At 47.6% G+C, this 23,930-nt stretch overlaps 1 protein-coding gene across 2 annotated transcripts in view; it reads left to right on the forward strand.

The window, feature by feature from the left end:
• The window catches only part of LOC130367819 (cytokine receptor common subunit beta-like), a 198,656-nt gene that overhangs the window by 61,558 nt on the left and 113,168 nt on the right, over positions 1-23,930 (forward strand). The window lies entirely within an intron of this gene.

Consider the following 23,930-nt stretch of genomic DNA (forward strand, 5'->3'; position numbering starts at 1 on the left):
CCATTGATCGTGCGGTTTAATTAACAATATATTTTTATAGTTCAGACATTTACACATGCGGCGATACCATATATGTTTATTTTTATTTACACAGTTTTTTTTTTATTGGGAAAAGGGGGGTGATTCAAACTTTTATTAGGGAAGGGGTTAAATGATCTTTATTAACTTTTTTTTTTTCACTTCTTTTTTGCAATGTTATAGTTCCCATAGGGGACTATAACTTGCAGTGCATTAATTCAATACACTGATCAATGCCATTGCATTGCAATGGGAGGGATCAGTGTAATCGGCGGTTGATTGCTCAAGCCTGGATTTCAGGCTTGGAGAAATCAATTGCAGATCGAACGCACAGGAGGCAGGTAAGGCACCCTCCTGTTGCCTTCTAGCTGATCGAGACATCGCGATTTTATTGTAATGGTCCCTATCAGCCCGACTGAGCTGCCGGGAAGCTCTTACTTTCACTTTAGACACAGCAATGAACTTTGAGTTTAAGGGGTATTCCAGGAAAAAACTTTTTTATAAATATCAACAGGCTCCAGAAAGTTAAACAGATTTGTAAATTATGAATTCGAGTAGAATACAGACATAGCACACATCTACAATCTTGTATAATGATCTGATTGCTTCTCACCACAATATCAAAAACTAACAGGTTTTTAGTATACATTTTTGATTAAAAAGTACAAGCCCACTCGCCACGTCAAGGCCACCTATCCAGAGTGTGTCCCTAACGTCCCTAGCATAAAATGGCGTAGCACCAGGCGGCGACCACCACCGCCCCAACACAGGTGCCCACGGGGGGGGGGGGGGGGGGGAGCGACCCACTGGCAGAGCGGCCCCAATGTCTCTCAAACCAGTTTATAGGCCGCACCCGCCCGCAGACACAGCGCCACGGCAGCAACAGATGCCGCCCCGCACCTCACCAGTGTGAACAAGGTGTAATGGCTCACTTACCTTGCTCTCCTAGTCAGACTGGGAGGCAGCTAGGAGTGAAATGGCCCTTGTGTGGCTAATTACCACCTATATAGGTTTGGGCTGAGGGGGTGGGGAAGAGTGCAGCACATGTTCAGAAAAAAGGGGGAAGATAGAAATCACAATGAGGGGCATTTACTAATCTTTTACTATGTAGTCTGGTTTTTACCCTGTTTTTTTCTACTTCATTTTTGACTATGTGCGACAAATTTACTAAATTGTTGCACGGCATTAATAAATTTGGCACACATAGGCAAAAGTGGGAAATTTACTTCATGTAGTAGAAAAAATAGTCTGTTCCTTTTTCCTGCTGTCTGAATAGGTTTGGCTGCTGGTTTCCTTCTGGATCTTTTGTTTTTGAGTTTTTTTTTTTAGCTTTTTCACCACATCTAAATAATTCAATAACTACAGTGGTCCCTCAAGTTACAATATTAATTGGTTCCAGGAAAACCATTGTAAGTTGAAACCATTGTATGTTGAGACCATAACTCTATGGAAACCTGGTAATTGGTTCTAAAGGCACCAAAATGTCATCCAAAATAGGAAAAAGTGACAAAGAAAAATAAGTAGAACTAATATAGATAAAGCAAATCCTTACATATAAAAGTAAGAAAGATCTGCTGGGAGCTGTAATCACTGTCTATGTCAGTGTTTCCCAAGCAGGGAGCCTCCAGCTGTTGCAAAACTATAACTCCCAGCATGCCTGGACAGCCAAAGGCTGTCCGGGCATGCTGGGAGTTGTAGTTTTGCAAAAGATGGGGCCACCCTGCTTGGCAAACACTAGTCTATGTAGAGGACAGGAGCTTCTTCAGGGGTCCTGTACAGTACAGGCAATGTCCCAAACAAGTAATGGAGTCGCCCTCACCTGGTGTCCAAAAGAGCAGCTAACCCTGATACAGGTAAAGTGTACAGAACATGTAATACCAGACACCAGTCAGTGCATACACTTCAGTAATACAGGGGTTTTACCAGTGAATGCCCATTTTGATTGGTTGGTTCTTCCAGCCATTGACACGTTTCACAGATCTGGACTGTCTGTAGCATTGTATGTTGAGTCTGGTTTCAACTTACGATGGTCCAGAAAAGACCATTGTATGTTGAAACTATTGTATGTTGAGGCCATTGTAAGTTGAGGGATCACTGTAAATTGTAGTCATGGCTCAGAAGTGGTAAACGGCGTTTAGTGTGTGTGTGTGTGTTTATTACATTTTTTTAACACAGTTTTTTTCTCCCTAAATGTACTTACACTTTTTTTTTTTTTTGGTTACCGTATATACTCGAGTATAGGCCGAGTTTTTCAGCACGATTTTTCGTGCTGAAAACACCCCCCTCGGCTTATACTCGAGTGAACTCCCCCACCCGCAGTGGTCTTCAACCTGCGGACCTCCAGAGGTTTCAAAACTACAACTCCCAGCAAGCCCGGGCAGCCATCGGCTGTCCGGGCTTGCTGGGAGTTGTAGTTTTGAAACCTCCGGAGGTCCGCAGGTTGAAGACCACTGCGGCCTTCAACATCATCCAGCCCCCTCTCACCCCCTTTAGTTCTGAGTACTCACCTCCGCTCGGCGCTGGTCCGGTCCTGCAGGGCTGTCCGGTGAGGAGGTGGTCCGGTGAGGAGGTGGTCCGGGCTGCTATCTTCACCGGGGAGGCCTCTTCTAAGCGCTTCGGGCCCGGCCTCAGAATAGTCACGTTGCCTTGACAACGACGCAGATACGTCGTTGTCAAGGCAACGGCTCTATTCCGGGCCGGAAGCGCGGAGAAGAGGCGCCCCCGGTGAAGATAGCAGCCCGGACCACCTCCTCACCGGACCACCTCCTTACCGGACAGCCCTGCAGGACCGGACCAGCGCCGAGCGGAGGTGAGTACTCAGAACTAAAGGGGGTGAGAGGGGGCTGGATGATGTTGAAGGCCGCAGTGGTCTTCAACCTGCGGACCTCCGGAGGTTTCAAAACTACAACTCCCAGCAAGCCCGGACAGCCGATGGCTGCCCGGGCTTGCTGGGAGTTGTAGTTTTGAAACCTCTGGAGGTCCGCATGTTGAAGGCCGCAGTGGTCTTCAACCTGCGGACCTCCGGAGGTTTCAAAACTACAACTCCCAGCAAGCCCGGACAGCCGATGGCTGCCCGGGCTTGCTGGGAGTTGTAGTTTTGAAACCTCTGGAGGTCCGCAGGTTGAAGGCCGCAGTGGTCTTCAACCTGCGGACCTCCGGAGGTTTCAAAACTACAACTCCCAGCAAGCCCGGACAGCCGATGGCTGCCCGGGCTTGCTGGGAGTTGTAGTTTTGAAACCTCTGGAGGTCCGCAGGTTGAAGACCACTGAGGGCGAATGATGAGAAGAGGATGATGAAGGGGGGGGGGGGGGGGATGATGAAGGGGGGTGGGGATGATGAAGGGGGGGGTGTGGGATGATTACAAGGGGATGATGAAGGGGGGATGTGTGGGATGATAAGGGGATGTGTGGGATGATGACAAGGGGATGATGAAGGGGGGATGTGTGGGATGATGACAAGGGGATGTGTGGGATGATGACAAGGGGATGATGAAGGGGGGATGTGTGGGATAAGGGGATGTGTGGGATGATGACAAGGGGATGATGAAGGGGGGATGTGTGGGATGATAAGGGGATGTGTGGGATGATGACAAGGGGATGATGAAGGGGGGATGTGTGGGATGATGACAAGGGGATGTGTGGGATGATGACAAGGGGATGATGAAGGGGGGATGTGTGGGATAAGGGGATGTGTGGGATGATGACAAGGGGATGATGAAGGGGGGATGTGTGGGATGATAAGGGGATGTGTGGGATGATGACAAGGGGATGATGAAGGGGGGATGTGTGGGATGATGACAAGGGGATGATGATGAGGATGTTAATGACGGGTCTGGATGATGACAGGGGGGGATGAGGTATTTCCCACCCTAGGCTTATACTCGAGTCAATAACTTTTCCTGGGATTTTGGGTTGAAATTAGGGGTCTCGGCTTATACTCGGGTCGGCTTATACTCGAGTATATACGGTACTTCTTCTACAGATCTGTGTATCCTGTGGACTCCTTCGGATTCGGTGGACTACTTCGATGACCAGCGTTTTTCTTTGCTTGATGTTAATAAAATGGTTAACGAGGGCTTGTGGGGGAGTGTTTTTTGTAATAAATTTCTTTTTTAAACCTGTTGTGTTTTATTTTTATTTTACTTTACTAGACAGGCTTATTAGTGGAAGCTGTCTTATAGACTGAGTCCATTACTAAGCCGGGCTTAGCGTTAGCCACAAAAACAGCTAGCGCTAACCCCCAATTATTACCCCGGTACCCAACACCACAGGGGTGCCGGGAAGAGCTGGTACCAACAGGCCCGGAGCGTCAAAAATGGCGCTCCTGGGCCTAGGCGGTAACAGGCTGGCGTTATTTAGGCTGGGGAGGGCCAGTAACAATGGTCCTCGCCCACCCTGGTAACGTCAGGCTGTTACTGTTTGGTTGGTATTTGGTTGAGAATAAAAATAGGGGGACCCTATGCGTTTTTTTATATATTTAATTATTTATTTAAAAAAAAAAACGCATAGGGTCCCCCCTATTTTCATTCTCAGCCAAATACCAACCAAACAGTAACAGCCTGACGTTCCCAGGGTGGGCGAGGACCATTGTTACTGGCCCTCCCCAGCCTAAATAACGCCAGCCTGTTACCGCTTAGGCCCAGGAGCGCCATTTTTGACGCTCCAGGCCTGTTGGTACCGGCTCTTCCCGGCACCCCTGTGGCGTTGGGTACCGGGGTAATAATAGGGGGTTAGCGCTAGCTGTTTTTGTGGCTAGCGCTAAGCCCAGGTTAGTAATGGACTCTGTCTATAAGACAGCTTCCACTACTAAGCCTGTCTAGTAAAGTAAGAAAAAAACACAACAGGTTTTAAAAATTTTTTATTACAAAAAACACTCCCCCACAAGCCCTCGTTAACCATTTTATTAAAATCAAACAAAGAAAAACGCTGGTCATCGAAGTAGTCCACCGAATCCGAAGGAGTCCACAGGATACACAGATCTGAAATGAGAAGAAAACAAAAAAAATGGGTTAGTACATTTATTATCACCTGCTCACACATCTCCCGCCCCGCACGACTACAACTGCCAGCATGCCCTTACAGTAAGGACATGCTGGGAGTTGTAGTTGTGTGGTGCAGGAGATGTGTGGGCAAGTGACAAGCTTGTCCCCTGCCCCCAGCTGCAGGACTACAACTCCCAGCATGCCCTTACAGTAAGGTGGGGCGGAGGCCGGGCACAGTGTTTCCCAACCTGGGACTTGTAGTTTTGCAACATCTGGAGGCACCCTGGTTGGGAAACACTGTTTTAGGCCAGTGTTTCCCAACCAGGGTGCCTCCAGATGTTGCAAAACTACAAGCCCCAGCATGCCTGGACAGTCAAAGGCTGTCTAGGCATGCTGGGAGTTGTAGTTTTGCAACATCTGGAGGCAACCTGGCTGGGAAACACTGGCCTAAAACAGTGTTTCCCAACCAAGGTGCCTCCAGGTGTTGCAAAACTACAAGTCCCAGCATGCCTGGACAGTCAAAGGCTGTCTAGGCATGCTGGGAGTTGTAGTTTTGCAACATCTGGAGGCAACCTGGCTGGGAAACACTGGCCTAAAACAGTGTTTCCCAACCAGGGTGCCTCCAGATGTTGCAAAACTACAAGTCCCAGCATGCCTGGACAGTCAAAGGCTGTCTAGGCATGCTGGGAGTTGTAGTTTTGCAACATCTGGAGGCAACCTGGCTGGGAAACACTGGCCTAAAACAGTGTTTCCCAACCAGGGTGCCTCCAGATGTTGCAAAACTACAAGCCCCAGCATGCCTGGACAGTCAAAGGCTGTCCAGGCATGCTGGGAGTTGTAGTCTTGCAACATCTGGAGGCACCCTGGTTGGGAAACACTGGCCTAAAACAGTGTTTCCCAACCAGGGTGCCTCCAGATGTTGCAAGACTACAACTCCCAGCATGCCTAGACAGCCTTTGGCTGTCCAGGCATGCTGGGAGTTGTAGTCTTGCAACATCTGGAGGCACCCTGGTTGGGAAACACTGTTTTAGGCCAGTGTTTCCCAACTGTTTTAGGCCAGTGTTTCCCAACCAGGGTGCCTCCAGCTGTTGCTAAACTACAACTCCCAGTATGCCTGGACAGCCAAAGGCTGTCCAGGCATGCTGGGAGTTGTAGTCTTGCAACAACTGGAGGCACCCTGGATGGGAAGCCTGCGCAACTTACCGGCTTCCGTAGGATCCAGCGCTGCACGACACTGCCGCGCGACACTGCCGCGCGACGATCTCCGACAGCGATCATCGCTGGAGCCTCGGAAGGGTAAGTGAACTTCTTCGCCGGTCCCCTTCAGCTGTTTAGTTTTGCAACAGCTGGAGGACTACAGTTTACAGACCACAAACCAGTGGTATGCAAACTGTGGCCCTCCAGCTGTTGCAAAACTACAACTCCCAGCATGCCTGGACAGCCAATGGCTGTCCAGGCATGCTGGGAGTTGTAGTCTTGCAACATCTGGAGGCACCCTGGTTGGGAAACACTGTTTTAGGCCAGTGTTTCCCAACAAGGGTGCCTCCAGCTGTTGCAAAACTACAACTCCCAGCATGCCCGGACAGCCAATGGCTGTCCAGGCATGCTGGGAGTTGTAGTCTTGCAACATCTGGAGGCACCCTGGTTGGGAAACACTGTTTTAGGCCAGTGTTTCCCAACAAGGGTGCCTCCAGCTGTTGCAAAACTACAACTCCCAGCATGCCCGGATAGCCAAAGGGTGTCCAGGCATGCTGGGAGTTGTAGTCTTGCAACATTTGGAGGCAGCCTGGTTGGGAAGCTTGCGCAACTTACCGGCTTCCGTAGGATCCAGCGCTGCACGACACTGCCGCGCGACAGTGCCGCGCGACGATCTCCGTCAGCGATCGTCGCTGGAGCCTCGGAAGGGTAAGTGAACTTCTTCGCCGGTCCCCTTCAGCTGTTTAGTTTTGCAACAGCTGGAGGACTACAGTTTACAGACCACACACCAGTGGTCTGCAAACTGTGGCCCTCCAGCTGTTGCAAAACTACAGCATGCCCTGACAGCCAAAGCGTATGGCTCTCAGGGCAGGAGCCCGGGCTGACATTACAGTGCATACGGTCTCCCCGCTACCCCCCTTGTCTCCCGCCCGGGCTCCTCATACGGCCTCCCCGCTACCCCCCTTGTCTCCCGCCCGGGCTCCTCATACGGCCTCCCCGCTACCCCCCCACCTTGTCTCCCGCCTGTGCCGCTCAGCTCCCGCTGCTACAAGACTACAACTCCCAGCGTGTCCTCACTGTAAGGCCATGCTGGGACTTGTAGTCTTGCAACAGCAGACAGATGGGAGTTGTGTGGCGCTGGCAGGTGAGAGGGGGGGATATAAATCACTGTAGTGTCCCGGTAGCGGGGAGAAAGTATGTCGGAGCCCGGGCGGCAGTAGCTTTTCCTGCTCCATGTTGGAGCTGGAGTAAATTTAGTCAATTTTTATGGCCGTTGCGACAGTTTATTGCACAACTGCGACTGTCTCAGTTAATAAATTCCTGACCACTGCAAGTAAAAACTGAAAACTTGCGTAAATTAAGCGGGAATTTTTTTTTTGACTTTCTAGCTCTTGCTAGGGAAAGTCGCACAATTTATAGGGTAGGCGCAATTGCGACAATTTTGCGCCAAAAATAGTCAGAAAAAAATGACTAAACCCCTTAGTAAATGCCCCCCAATATGAATTCGAGTAGAATACAGACATAGCGCACATCTACAATCTTGTATAATGATCTGATTGCTTCTCAGCACAATATCAAAAACTAACAGGTTGTTAGTATACATTTTTGATCAAAAAGTACAAAGCCCACTCGCCACATCAAGGCCACCTATTTAGAGTGGGTCCCTAACGTCCCTAGCATAAAATGGCGTAGCACTGGGCGGCGACCACCACCGCCGCGACACAGGTGCCCACGGGGGGGGGGCGCTCTGCCAGTGGGTCGTTCCCCCCTGTGGGCATTGGTGTCGCGGCGGTGGTGGTCGCCGCCCGGTGCTGCGCCATTTTATGCTAGGGACGTTAGGGACCCACTCTGAATAGGTGGCCTTGACGTGGCGAGTGGGCTTGTACTTTTTGATCAAAAATGTATACTAACAACCTGTTAGTTTTTGATATTATGCTGAGAAGCAATCAGATCATTATACAAGATTGTAGATGTGCGCTATGTCTGTTTTTGTACCCGAATTCACACTGTGATTTCTATCCCCTCTTTTTTTTTTTTTTAACATGTGCTGCACTCTTCCCCACCCCCTCAGCCCAAACCTATATAAGTAGTAGTTAGCTACACCTGGGCCATTTCTTTCCTAGCAGCCTCCCAGTCTGACTGGGAGCGCATGGTAAGTGAGCTATTACACCCTGTTCACACTGGTGTGGTGCTGTGCGGTGTCCGTTGCTGCTGTGGCGCTGTGTCTGCGGGGGGGTGCGGCCCATAGACTGGTTTGGGTGGCATTGGGGCCGCTCTGCCAGTGGGTCGTTCCCCCCCCTGTGGGCATTGGTGTCGCGGCGGTGGTGGTCGCCGCCCGGTGCTGCGCCATTTTATGCTAGGGACGTTAGGGACCTACTCTGAATAGGTGGCCTTGACGTGGCGAATGGGCTTGTACTTTTTGATCAAAAATGTATACTAACAACCTGTTAGTTTTTGATATTGTGCTGAGAAGCAATCAGATCATTATACAAGATTGTAGATGTGCACCATGTCTGTTTTTCTACCCGAATTCAGATTTGTAAATTACTTCTATTAAAAAATCTTAATCCTTTCAATACTTATGAGCTTCTGAAGTTAAGGTTGTTCTTTTCTGTCTAAGTGCTCTCTGATGACGCCCAGTTTAGAATAGGTTTGCTATGGGGATTTGCTTCTAAACTGGGCGTTTCTCGAGACAGGTGTCATCAGAGAGGACTTAGACAGAAAAGAACAACCTTAACTTCAGAAGCTCATAAGTACTGAAAGGATTAAGATTTTTTAATAGAAGTAATTTACAAATCTGTTTAACTTTCTAGAGCCAGATTATATATATATAAAAAAAAGTTTTTTCCTGGAATACCCCTTTAATGCCGGACATCAGCCCGATCGGCGATGTCAGGCATTAGCCACGGGTCCTGGTTGCTTATGGCAATCGGGACCCACCAGGTATGATACGCGCTCACATGCTGAGCGCGCATCATACCTCGGGAGCTGCTTATGGACTATTATAAACGTTCATGCGTTAAGGGGTTAATGCACAGTGTGTCCAGTGGCTGTCAGCAGCCGTGGACCCGCCGGTAATGGCAGGCATCAGAGATCGCGCTCATATCCACCATCAACACCGATAATGGCATCTTCAGTAGTGCAGCACATTAAATAGCTGTTCTGATCGCCCGTGGCACTGCCGCAGTGATCAGATCAGCCAAGATAGCAGACAGAGGTCCCCTCACCTGCCTCCGCTGCTCTCTGGGACAAAGTCTAGTAAGTGAGGTTGGGACCAGCACCCCTTTGTGCACACTCCTCTCCTTTCAGACTGCAGAATGAAAACAGAAAGAACGGGGTTACAGATCAGTCTGCAGTGATTGGATGAAGAGACCCAGCACAGCACAGCAGACTCAGGAAGGAAGATGAGTCATGCAGAGTGAGAACAGCCCCGCTCCAAAGCACATAGGCCGACATTTATCATTGTCTTTAGACAGTTTTTTGTGTCTAAAAAAGACGCAAGCAGGGTTTATTTGCGTCTTTTGATTTACAAATTTCTGCTGATTTTGAGTTGCAATCCACTGATTTTGGCAAATACACATTGTAACACTCACGTTTCTGAAGACAGGAACTGTGGTGTATGTGGACCCGCTGCACCCGTGTGGCAGATGAAACAGCAAGGCAATACAATGGAATGCTTTTTCTAGGGCACAAGGCAACAAAGATCAGGCAGAGAACTGGGGAGAGTGAAGGAATTTATAAACAAGCCACCGGTGGTTAAACTAATGAGCGTACTGGCCCTTTAAATATTTAAGCTCCGGTGCACACACTCCCTAAGGGACGGGGACACGCGCGCCGGAGCAGAGAGGTGAAGGCAGAGGCAGGAGAAACACCCAGAGAGTGACGGACTGGGGCTTGCATGCGGGCGCGTCCCGCGATACGAGTCCCAGCCCCGTTGGCAGCAGAAGGTAAGGGGGCCATGCGCTCACGTCCGGAGCGCATAGTGTAACACACATGATATGGAAGGGTTTTATGAACTGCGCCTTTTTGTAAAAAGTGCAAAAAAGGCACAAAGCCACTGAAAAGTCTCTAAAACTACACCAGCCCAGAATTAGCTTAACTTTTTGGTGTGAAGAGAGGAATTTCAGAAAATGTGACCTGCACAAAATTTATGAAATGCTCTGTGACCATTACCAGCTTACAAAAAAAGGTGTAGAAAAATGCTTCACTTACACCTACAATGATAAATGCCAGCCATAATGACAAACCATGTGAGCAAGAAAAAGAAGGTATTTCTGAGAGAAATATAGGCGCTAGATACATTTAAATTATATGTACATCATCAGGATTAGGTACTGAGTAACACATACTATTTGTTTTTTTTAAATGACAGGTACTTTAATTAACAACTGTTATTATGAGTAAGTGCTGTATGGGTAACTCGGGACAGAGTATCAGCTAGCTTAAAGGGATTGGAGGAGTCTCTGCCACCAGCCCATTTACCCCATGCTTGTTCTTAACCACAGAATGTTTAAAAGGGACCAGTGGTCCAGTGGTAAAAAACGTATCCCCTATCCTAAGGATAGGGGATAAGTTTGAGATCGCAGGGGGTCCGGCCGCTGGGGCCCCCTGCGATCTCTCTGTACGGGGCCCCGGCTCTCCGGACAGATATCGGGTGTCGACCCCCGCACGAAGCGGCGGCTGACACGCCCCCTCAATACATCGCTATGGCAAAGCCGGAGATTGCCAAAGGCAGCGCTCCGGTTCTGCCATAGAGTTGTATTGAGGGGGCGTGTCGGCCGCTGCTTCATGCGGGGGTCGACACGCCTCCTTCGCAGGCAGCCGGGGCCCCGTACACGAGATCGCGGGGGGCCCCAGCGTTCGGACCCCCCGCGATCTGCATTAATCCCTTATCCTTAGGATAGGGGATAAGTTGTTCACCACTTGTTCACTACTGGACTACTCCTTTAAAGGGTACCTGTCATCAACTAAACTTTCCCTGATCCCCCTCCCCATCTGTCCCTTACTCTAACTATGCCTATCCCTGTGTTTATTAAGGTTTAAATCACTGTGGAAATACCTTTTTTTTATCCCTCTTCATTAGCTCAGGAGCACTGTCTTTCTGAGGGGTGGAAGGAGGCGGGTCCCGGCAGGCATGATGTCACATGAAGCCTGGCCGGGACTCTGCTTCTGCCAGTCTTCCTGTATGCTGCTCTCCCTCTGCAGCAGTGTTTCCCAACCAGGGTACCACCAGCTGTGGCAAAACTTCAACTCCCAGCATGCTCAGACAGCCAACAGCTGTCCGGGCATGCTGGGAGTTGTAGTTTTGCAACAGCTGGAGGCACCCTGGTTGGGAAACACTGCATACAGACTAAGTACAGGGGAGGGACGGCAGTCTCTGTCTCTCTCTTTCCTGTGTCTCTCTGCACTAAAAAGTCAATGCTGAGAACCAGTGGCGGTGGGAGCAATTACAGAGGCAGTAATTAAGATGAATGTCAGGGGGGGGGGGGGCACAGAGCAGGGAGTGCATTGAGATAATACAATGTATTATCAAGATAACGTGTGGTGAGGGGCAGGGAGAACACAGAGCAGGGGGGAGGGGGAGGTGACTGGCCTCTGTTATATGAGAGGCATGTGCAGGCTTGTAGCTCACAGTGCTGCTCCAGGCTGGGAGTGAGTCCTGAGCTGAGAGTACTGAACATCCTGTGGAAGGACCAGTGCCCTTTCAGCATTAGTCCTAAAAGCTGTACACTTACTATGAAAAGCATAGGAAGCTGCCTGCAGACCAGGCATAGAAAAGAGACCCCTAGTGGCCAAAAGTATAAAATGAAAAAACTGGTATAAATATTAATATTTTTTAATGAAGATATATTACAATATGTCTTCATTAATGATTATGAACAACATATTAAAAGTTTTTGTTGATGACAGGTACTCTTTAGGACGCAGACAATTTTGTTTTTGCTTTTTCATTTTTTTCCTCCTCCCCTTCTAAAAATCATAACTCTTTTACATTTCCATCCACAGACTAATATAAGGGCTTGTTTTTTGCGCGACCAGTTTTCCTTTGTAATCACTCATTTTATCAAAAAAGTATTGCGTAACCCCAAAAAATATTATTTGTGTGGGGAAATGAAAAAAAAAGGAATTTTGCAAATTTTGGAAGGTTTCATTTTCACGTTGTACACTTTATGGTAAACATTACATGTTTTCTTTATTCTGTGAGTCAATGCAATTAAAATGATACCCATGATTGCATACTTTTCTATTATTGTACCGCTTAAAAAAAATCTAAAACTTTTTAACGAAATTTGTGCGTTTAAAATCCCTCTATTTTGATGACCTATAACTTTTTCTGTGTAAGGTATGAGGGCTTCTTTTTTACACCATGATCTGTACTTTTTATTGATACCACATTTGCATATATGAAACTTTTTATAAATTTTTTTTTTTTTGGAATATTATGTGACACCTCATTCCCTGTACGAGATCAATAACATTATATTTTGATAGTTCGGGCATTTATGCATGTGGCGATACCAAATATGTAAGTTTGTAAATATTATAAGTTTTTCTTTTACTCTTTCTGGGGTAAAATGGGAATAAGGGATGATTTAAATTTTTATTGTCGGAGGGGATTTTTCTATTTACTTTTTTTTTTTACACTTTAATTGTCCCCATAGGGACTATTTATGGCAATCATTTGATTGCTGATACTGTTCAGTGCTATGCATAGGGCATAGCACTGATCAGTGTTATCGGTGATCTTTTTCTATGGTTTGATCAATCTCAGACCAGAGCAGAAGACTGCTGGAGATGGACAGAGGCAGGTTAGGGGACCTCTGTCCACCATTATGGATGATCCGATCCCCGCGGCAACGCCGCGAGCGTTCAGATCATCCATTTTACCAACCGCACTGCTGCAGATGCCGTGATCTGTATTGATCACGGCATCTGAGGAGTTAATGGTGCACATCAGCGCAATCGCTGATGTCCATCATTACCGACGGGTCCCTGGCTGCTGATAGCACCCAGGACCTGCTGCGCATGACACAAGCATCACTCCGTACATGTACAGGACGTAACTGTACATTTACGTTCTGGTGCATTAACCCCTTAAGGACTCAGCCCATTTTGGCCTTAAGGACTCAGACAATTAAATTTTTACGTTTTCATTTTTTCCTCCTCGCCTTCTAAAAATCATAACTCTTTTATATTTTCATCCACAGACTAGTATGAGGGCTTGTTTTTTGCGCGACCAGTTTGACTCATTGTCACGATGCCGGCTGGCAGGTAGTGGATCCTCTGTGCCAGAGAGGGATAGGCGTGGACCGTGCTAGTGGACCGGTTCTAAGCCACTACTGGTTTTCACCAGAGCCCGCCGCAAAGCGGGATGGTCTTGCTGCGGCGGTAGTGACCAGGTCGTATCCACTAGCAACGGCTCACCTCTCTGGCTGCTGAAGATAGGCGCGGTACAAGGGAGTAGGCAAAAGCAAGGTCGGACGAAGCAGAAGGTCGGGGCAGGCAGCAAGGATCGTAGTCAGGGGCAACGGCAGAAGGTCTGGAAACACAGGCAAGGAACACACAAGGAACGCTTTCACTGGCACTAAGGCAACAAGATCCGGCAAGGGAGTGCAGGGGAAGTGAGGTGATATAGGGAAGTGCACAGGTGAACACACTAATTGGAACCACTGCGCCAATCAGCGGCGCAGTGGCCCTTTAAATCGCAGAGACCCGGCGCGCGCGCGCCCTAGGGAGCGGGGCCGCGCGCGCCGGGACAGAACAGACGGAGAGCGAGTCAGGTAGGGGAGCCGGGGTGCGCATCGCGAGCGGGCGCTACCCGCATCGCGAATCGCATCCCGGCTGGCAGCGGAATCGCAGCGCCCCAGGTCAGAGGACGTGACCGGAGCGCTGCCGCGGGGAGAGTGAAGCGAGCGCTCCGGGGAGGAGCGGGGACCCGGAGCGCTCGGCGTAACAGTACCCCCCCCCTTGGGTCTCCCCCTCTTCTTAGAGCCTGAGAACCTGAGGAGCAGACTTTTGTCTAGGATGTTGTCCTCAGGTTCCCAGGATCTCTCTTCAGGACCACAACCCTCCCAGTCCACTAAAAAAAAATTTTTCCCTCTGACCTTTTTGGCAGCTAAAATTTCTTTGACCGAGAAGATGTCCGAGGAGCCGGAAACAGGAGTGGGAGGAACAGATTTGGGAGAAAAACGGTTGAGGATGAGTGGTTTGAGAAGAGAGACGTGAAAGGCATTAGGGATACGAAGAGAGGGAGGAAGAAGAAGTTTATAAGAGACAGGATTAATTTGACACAAAATTTTGAAAGGACCAAGATAGCGTGGTCCCAACTTGTAGCTAGGGACACGGAAGCGGACATATTTAGCGGAGAGCCATACCTTGTCTCCAGGGGAAAAAACGGGGGGAGCTCTTCTTTTCTTATCCGCGAACTTCTTCATGCGTGATGAAGCCTGTAAGAGAGAATTTTGGGTCTCTCTCCATATGATGGAAAGGTCACGAGAAATTTCATCCACAGCGGGCAGACCAGAGGGCAAGGGAGTAGGGAGGGGGGGAAGAGGGTGACGGCCGTACACCACGAAAAATGGGGATTTGGAGGAAGACTCAGAGACCCTGAAGTTATACGAGAATTCGGCCCATGGGAGGAGATCTGCCCAGTCATCCTGGCGGGAGGAAACAAAATGTCGCAAATAATCACCCAAGATCTGGTTAATCCTTTCTACTTGTCCATTGGACTGGGGATGATATGCAGAAGAAAAATTTAATTTAATCTTGAGTTGTTTACAGAGAGCCCTCCAGAATTTAGACACGAATTGGACGCCTCTATCCGAGACAATCTGCGTAGGCAACCCGTGAAGACGAAAAATGTGTACAAAAAATTGTTTAGCCAACTGAGGCGCAGAAGGAAGACCAGGAAGAGGGATGAAATGTGCCATTTTGGAGAATCGATCAACGACCACCCAAATAACAGTGTTGCCACGGGAAGGGGGTAAATCAGTAATAAAATCCATACCAATCAGAGACCAAGGTTGTTCGGGGACAGGCAGAGGATGAAGAAAACCAGCGGGCTTCTGGCGAGGAGTCTTATCCCGGGCACAGATAGTGCAGGCTCGCACAAAGTCCACAACATCCGTCTCCAGAGTCGGCCACCAATAGAAGCGGGAGATGAGTTGCACAGATTTCTTGATACCCGCATGACCTGCGAGATGGGAGGAGTGACCCCATTTGAGGATTCCGAGGCGTTGGCGAGGAGAAACAAAGGTCTTTCCTGGAGGAGTCTGCCTGATGGAGGCAGGAGAAGTGGAGATCAGGCAGTCAGGTGGAATGATGTGTTGCGGAGAGAGTTCAACTTCTGAGGCATCCGAGGAACGAGAGAGAGCATCGGCCCTAATGTTCTTATCGGCAGGACGAAAGTGAATCTCAAAATTAAATCGGGCAAAGAACAGAGACCACCGGGCCTGGCGAGGATTCAGCCGTTGGGCAGACTGGAGGTAGGAGAGGTTCTTGTGGTCGGTGTAGATAATAACAGGAGAACTTGATCCCTCCAGCAGATGCCTCCATTCCTCAAGTGCTAATTTAATGGCTAGAAGCTCTCGATCCCCGATGGAGTAGTTCCTCTCCGCTGGAGAGAAGGTCCTAGAGAAAAAACCACAAGTGACAGCATGCCCGGAAGAATTTTTTTGTAGAAGAACAGCTCCAGCTCCCACTGAGGAGGCATCAACCTCCAATATGAAGGGTTTGGAAGGGTCAGGTCTGGAGAGGACGGGAGCCGAAGAAAAGGCAGACTTGAGTCGTTTAAAGGCGTCTTCTGCTTGAGGAGGCCAGGACTTGGGATCAGCATTTTTTTTTGGTTAAAGCCACGATAGGAGCCACAATGGTAGAAAAATGTGGAATAAATTGCCTGTAATAATTGGCGAACCCCAAAAAGCGTTGGATAGCACGGAGTCCGGAGGGGCGTGGCCAATCTAAGACGGCAGAGAGTTTGTCTGGATCCATCTGTAGTCCCTGGCCAGAGACCAAATATCCTAGAAAAGGAAGAGATTGGCATTCAAACAGACATTTCTCAATTTTGGCATAGAGTTGGTTGTCACGAAGTCTCTGAAGAACCATACGGACATGCTGGCGGTGTTCTTCTAGATTGGCAGAAAAAATTAGGATATCGTCCAGATATACAACAACACAGGAGTATAACAGATCACGAAAAATTTCATTGACAAAGTCTTGGAAGACGGCAGGGGCGTTGCACAGTCCAAAGGGCATGACCAGATACTCAAAGTGTCCATCTCTGGTGTTAAATGCCGTTTTCCACTCGTCCCCCTCTCTGATGCGGATGAGGTTATAGGCGCCTCTTAAGTCCAATTTAGTGAAGATGTGGGCACCTTGGAGGCGATCAAAGAGTTCAGAGATGAGGGGTAAGGGGTAGCGGTTCTTAACCGTGATTTTATTAAGACCGCGGTAGTCAATGCAAGGACGTAGGGAGCCATCTTTTTTGGACACAAAGAAAAATCCGGCTCCGGCAGGAGAGGAGGATTTACGGATAAAGCCCTTTTTTAGATTCTCCTGGACGTATTCGGACATGGCAAGAGTCTCTGGGGCAGAGAGAGGATAAATTCTGCCCCGGGGTGGAGTAGTGCCCGGGAGGAGGTCGATAGGGCAATCATAAGGCCTGTGAGGAGGTAGAGTCTCAGCTTGTTTTTTGCAGAAAACATCCGCGAAGTCCATATAGGCCTTAGGGAGACCGGTTACTGGAGGAACCACAGAGTTACAGCAAGGGTTACTGGGAACCGGTTTTAGACAGTTCTTGGAACAAGAGGGACCCCAACTCTTGATCTCCCCAGTGGACCAATCCAGGGTAGGGGAATGAAGTTGAAGCCAGGGAAGTCCAAGGAGAATTTCCGAGGTGCAATTGGGGAGGACCAAAAGTTCAATCCTCTCATGATGAGATCCGATGCTCATAAGAAGGGGCTCCGTGCGGAAACGTATGGTACAGTCCAATCTTTCATTATTTACACAATTGATGTAGAGGGGTCTGGCGAGACTGGTCACCGGGATGTTGAACCTGTTGACGAGAGAGGCCAAAATAAAATTTCCTGCAGATCCAGAGTCCAAGAAGGCCACTGTAGAGAAGGAGAAGGCAGAGGCAGACATCCGCACAGGCACAGTAAGACGTGGAGAAGCAGAGTAGACATCAAGGACTGTCTCACTTTTGTGCGGAGTCAGCGTACGTCTTTCCAGGCGGGGAGGACGGATAGGACAATCTCTCAGGAAGTGTTCGGTACTAGCACAGTACAGGCAGAGGTTCTCCATACGGCGTCGTGTCCTCTCTTGAGGTGTCAGGCGAGACCGGTCGACCTGCATAGCCTCCACGGCGGGAGGCACAGGAACAGATTGCAGGGGACCAGAGGAGAGAGGAGCCGAGGAGAAGAAACGCCTCGTGCGAACAGAGTCCATATCTTGGCGGAGTTCCTGACGCCTTTCGGAAAAACGCATGTCAATGCGAGTGGCTAGGTGAATAAGTTCATGTAGATTAGCAGGAATTTCTCGTGCGGCCAGAACATCTTTAATGTTGCTGGATAGGCCTTTTTTGAAGGTCGCGCAGAGGGCCTCATTATTCCAGGACAATTCTGAAGCAAGAGTACGGAATTGTACGGCATACTCGCCAACGGAAGAATTACCCTGGACCAGGTTCAACAGGGCAGTCTCAGCAGAAGAGGCTCGGGCAGGTTCCTCAAAGACACTTCGGATTTCCGAGAAGAAGGAGTGTACAGAGGCAGTGACGGGGTCATTGCGGTCCCAGAGCGGTGTGGCCCATGACAGGGCTTTTCCGGACAGAAGGCTGACTACGAAAGCCACCTTAGACCTTTCAGTGGGAAATAGGTCCGACATCATCTCCAGATGCAGGGAACATTGGGAAAGAAAGCCACGGCAAAACTTAGAGTCCCCATCAAATTTATCCGGCAAGGATAAGCGTATGCCAGGAGCGGCCACTCGCTGCGGAGGAGGTGCAGGAGCTGGCGGAGGAGATGACTGCTGAAGCTGTGGTAGTAACTGTTGTAGCATAACGGTCAGTTGAGACAGCTGTTGGCCTTGTTGCGCTATCTGATGTGACTGCTGGGCGACCACCGTGGTGAGGTCAGCGACAACTGGCAGAGGAACTTCAGCGGGATCCATGGCCGGATCTACTGTCACGATGCCGGCTGGCAGGTAGTGGATCCTCTGTGCCAGAGAGGGATAGGCGTGGACCGTGCTAGTGGACCGGTTCTAAGCCACTACTGGTTTTCACCAGAGCCCGCCGCAAAGCGGGATGGTCTTGCTGCGGCGGTAGTGACCAGGTCGTATCCACTAGCAACGGCTCACCTCTCTGGCTGCTGAAGATAGGCGCGGTACAAGGGAGTAGGCAAAAGCAAGGTCGGACGAAGCAGAAGGTCGGGGCAGGCAGCAAGGATCGTAGTCAGGGGCAACGGCAGAAGGTCTGGAAACACAGGCAAGGAACACACAAGGAACGCTTTCACTGGCACTAAGGCAACAAGATCCGGCAAGGGAGTGCAGGGGAAGTGAGGTGATATAGGGAAGTGCACAGGTGAACACACTAATTGGAACCACTGCGCCAATCAGCGGCGCAGTGGCCCTTTAAATCGCAGAGACCCGGCGCGCGCGCGCCCTAGGGAGCGGGGCCGCGCGCGCCGGGACAGAACAGACGGAGAGCGAGTCAGGTAGGGGAGCCGGGGTGCGCATCGCGAGCGGGCGCTACCCGCATCGCGAATCGCATCCCGGCTGGCAGCGGAATCGCAGCGCCCCAGGTCAGAGGACGTGACCGGAGCGCTGCCGCGGGGAGAGTGAAGCGAGCGCTCCGGGGAGGAGCGGGGACCCGGAGCGCTCGGCGTAACACTCATTATATCATAAAATGTATGGCGCAACCAAAAAACACTATTTTTGTGGGGAAATTAAAACGAAAAACGCAATTTTGCTAATTTTGGAAGGTTTCGTTTTCACGCCGTTAAATTTATGGTAAAAATGACATTTGTTCTTTATTCTGAGGGTCAATACGATTAAAATGATACCCATTATTACATACTTTTCTATTATTGTTGCGCTTAAAAAAAATCACAAACTTTTTAACCAAATTAGTACGTTTATAATCCCTTTATTTTGATGACCTCTAACTTTAAAATTTTTCCGTATAAGCGGCGGTATGGGGGCTAATTTTTTGCGCCATGATCTGTATTTTTTTTACACCACATTTGCATATAAAGAAACTTTTAATACATTTTTATAATTTTTTTTAAAATAAAATGTATTAAAAAAGTAGCAATTTTGGACTTTTTTTTTTTCGTTCACGCCGTTCACCGTACGGGATCATTAACATTTTATTTTAATAGTTCGGACATTTACACACGCGGCGATACCAAATATGTCTATAAAATTTATTTTTTACGCTTTTTGGGGGTAAAATAGGAAAAAACGGACGTTTTACTTTTTTATCGGTGGAGGGGATTTTTCACTTTTTTTTTACTTTTACTTTTACATTTTTTTTTATATTTTTTTACACTTGAATAGTCCCCATAGGGGACTATTCATAGCAATACCATGATTGCTAATACTGATCTGTTCTATGTATAGGACATAGAACAGATCAGTGTTATCGGCGATCTTCTGCTCTGGTCTGCTTCTGCACTGCATACAGACTAAGTACAGGGGAGGGACGGCAGTCTCTGTCTCTCTCTTTCCTGTGTCTCTCTGCACTAAAAAGTCAATGCTGAGAACCAGGGGCGGTGGGAGCAATTACAGAGGCAGTAATTAAGATGAATGTCAGGGGTGGGGGGGGGGGGGGTGGGGGGGGTGGGGGGGGCACAGAGCAGGGAGTGCATTGAGATAATACAATGTATTATCAAGATAACGTGTGGTGAGGGGCAGGGAGAACACAGAGCAGGGGGGAGGGGGAGGTGACTGGCCTCTGTTATATGAGAGGCATGTGCAGGCTTGTAGCTCACAGTGCTGCTCCAGGCTGGGAGCGAGTCCTGAGCTGAGAGTACTGAACATCCTGTGGAAGGACCAGTGCCCTTTCAGCATTAGTCCTAAAAGCTGTACACTTACTATGAAAAGCATAGGATGCTGCTTGCAGACCAGGCATAGAAGAGAGACCCCTAGTGGCCAAAAGTATAAAATGAAAAAACTGGTATAAATATTAATATTTTTTAATGAAGATATATTACAATATGTCTTCATTAATGATTATGAACAACATATTAAAAGTTTTTGTTGATGACAGGTACTCTTTAGGGCGCAGCCAATTTTATTTTTGCTTTTTCATTTTTTTCCTCCTCCCCATCTAAAAATCATAACTCTTTAACATTTCCATCCACAGACGAATATAAGGGCTTGTTTTTTGCGCGACCAGTTTTCCTTTGTAATGACATCACTCATTTTATCAAAAAAGTATTGCGTAACCCCAAAAAATATTATTTGTGTGGGGAAATGAAAAAAAAAGGAATTTAGCAAATTTTGGAAGGTTTCATTTTCACGTTGTACACTTTATGGTAAAAATTACATGTTTTCTTTATTCTGTGAGTCAATGCAATTAAAATGATACCCATGATTGCATACTTTTCAATTATTGTACCGCTTAAAAAAAAATCTCAAACTTTTTAACGAAATTTGTGCGTTTAAAATCCCTCTATTTTGATGACCTATAACTTTTTCTGTGTAAGGTATGAGGGCTTCTTTTTTACACCATGATCTGTACTTTTTATTGATACCACATTTGCATATATGAAACTTTTTCTACATTTTTATTTTTTTGGAATATTATGTGACACCTCATTCACCGTACGAGATCAATAACATTATATTTTGATAGTTTGGGCATTTATGCATGTGGCGATACCAAATATGTAAGTTTGTAAATATTATAAGTTTTTCTTTTACTCTTTCTGGGGTAAAATGGGAATAAGGGATGATTTAAATTTTTATTGTCGGAGGGGATTTTTCTATTTACTTTTTTTTTTTACACTTTAATTGTCCCCATAGGGACTATTTATGGCAATCATTTGATTGCTGATACTGTTCAGTGCTATGCATAGGGCATAGCACTGATCAGTGTTATCGGTGATCTTTTTCTATGGTCTGATCAATCTCAGACCAGAGCAGAAGACTGCTGGAGATGGACAGAGGCAGGTTAGGGGACCTCTGTCCACCATTATGGATGATCCGATCCCCGCGGCAACGCCGCGAGCGTTCAGATCATCCATTTTACCAACCGCACTGCTGCAGATGCCGTGATCTGTATTGATCACGGCATCTGAGGAGTTAATGGTGCACATCAGCGCAATCGCTGATGTCCATCATTACCGACGGGTCCCTGGCTGCTGATAGCACCCAGGACCTGCTGCGCATGATGCAAGCATCACTCCGTACATGTACAGGACGTAACTGTACATTTACGTTCTGGTGCATTAACCCCTTAAGGACTCAGCCCATTTTGGCCTTAAGGACTCAGACAATTAAATTTTTACGTTTTCATTTTTTCCTCCTCGCCTTCTAAAAATCATAACTCTTTTATATTTTCATCCACAGACTAGTATGAGGGCTTGTTTTTTGCGCGACCAGTTTGACTCATTATATCATAAAATGTATGGCGCAACCAAAAAACACTATTTTTGTGGGGAAATTAAAACGAAAAACGCAATTTTGCTAATTTTGGAAGGTTTCGTTTTCACGCCGTTAAATTTATGGTAAAAATGACATTTGTTCTTTATTCTGAGGGTCAATACGATTAAAATGATACCCATTATTACATACTTTTCTATTATTGTTGCGCTTAAAAAAAATCACAAACTTTTTAACCAAATTAGTACGTTTATAATCCCTTTATTTTGATGACCTCTAACTTTAAAATTTTTCCGTATAAGCGGCGGTATGGGGGCTAATTTTTTGCGCCATGATCTGTATTTTTTTTACACCACATTTGCATATAAAGAAACTTTTAATACATTTTTATAATTTTTTTTAAAATAAAATGTATTAAAAAAGTAGCAATTTTGGACTTTTTTTTTTTCGTTCACGCCGTTCACCGTACGGGATCATTAACATTTTATTTTAATAGTTCGGACATTTACACACGCGGCGATACCAAATATGTCTATAAAATTTATTTTTTACGCTTTTTGGGGGTAAAATAGGAAAAAACGGACGTTTTACTTTTTTATCGGTGGAGGGGATTTTTCACTTTTTTTTTACTTTTACATTTTTTTAAATATTTTTTTACACTTGAATAGTCCCCATAGGGGACTATTCATAGCAATACCATGATTGCTAATACTGATCTGTTCTATGTATAGGACATAGAACAGATCAGTGTTATCGGCGATCTTCTGCTCTGGTCTGCTCGATCTCAGACCAGAGCAGGAGACGCCGGGAGCCGGACGGAGGAAGGTGAGGGGACCTCCGTGCGGCGTTCTGAATGATCGGATCCCCGTAGCAGCGCTGCGGGCGATCCGATCATTCATTCAAATCGCGCACTGCCGCAGATGCCGGGATCTGTATTGATCCCGGCACCGGAGGGTTTAATGGCGGACGCTCGCGAGATCGCGGGCGTCGGCCATTGCCGGCGGGTCCCTGGCTGTGATCTGCAGCCGGGATCAGCCGCGCATGACACGGGCATCGCTCCGATGCCCGCGGTTATGCACAGGACGTAAATGTACGTCCTGGTGCGTTAAGTACCACCGCACCAGGACGTACATTTACGTCCTGCGTCCTTAAGGGGTTAAGTACCACCACAACAGGACGTACATTTACTGTATCCTGTGTCGTTAAGGGGTTAAAGGGGTTATAAACCATAAGGTGACTGTCCTTACCTGCCAGACAGTTATGGATATGCTTAGGAAGGATCCATGCTTGTCCTGAGGCTAAATGGCTGTGTTGTAAACCCACCATAACGCTGCTGCTTTCTTTTTGTGAAATGGCTATTTCCTCTTGGAGTTCCCTCCCTTCAACTAAAAGTCCCAGGATCCCTTGTTTATAAGTGTGAGGTCACTTTTCTCCCTCCCACAAATCAGCCACCCCACCCATTGCAGCACAGTTAAGCTCTCTTCCATGCTGTGCTTGAATCTGCAATTCCTTGCAGCCCTTTGGAGAATGATCACACCCCATCCAGTTGTCACTCCACCATTGAAGCAGACAGGCTCAGGCTACACTGCAACCTGGGAAAAGCTGAGACTACTCTTATTTTGTATGCTGATAAAAACCAACATCGGGGCAAAGATCACATAAGAATTGCGACACCACCATCACACACAGGTACAGACACTATGGGGGAGATTTATCAAAACCTGTCCAGTAACCCATAGCAACCAATCAGATCGCTTCTTTCATTTTTCAGAGGCCTTTTTAAAAGTGAAAGCAGCGATCTGATTGGTTGCTATGGGCAACTCAGCAACTTTTCCTCTGGACAGGTTTTGATAAATCTCTCCCTGTATAATGAACTACACTATCTTTACAGCCCCCATAGCACAGTCAAATAAAAATAAAATCCTGGAATACCCCTTTAACCCCTTCTCCACCCACGATGTACATGTATATCTTGGGTCCGCATCATAACTGGGAGACGCCTGCTTCTATCAGCGACTAACAGCTTCCAGTAACGATGAACATCGTGTGTAAAATGTGTAAGAAAAGAAATTAAAATAATATTTTAAAAAATAGAAAAAAAAATCACTTCACTAATAAAATTTTTAATCACCCC

This window comes from Hyla sarda, chromosome 4 (genome assembly GCF_029499605.1).
Source record: "Hyla sarda isolate aHylSar1 chromosome 4, aHylSar1.hap1, whole genome shotgun sequence".
Classification (NCBI taxonomy): domain Eukaryota; kingdom Metazoa; phylum Chordata; class Amphibia; order Anura; family Hylidae; genus Hyla; species Hyla sarda.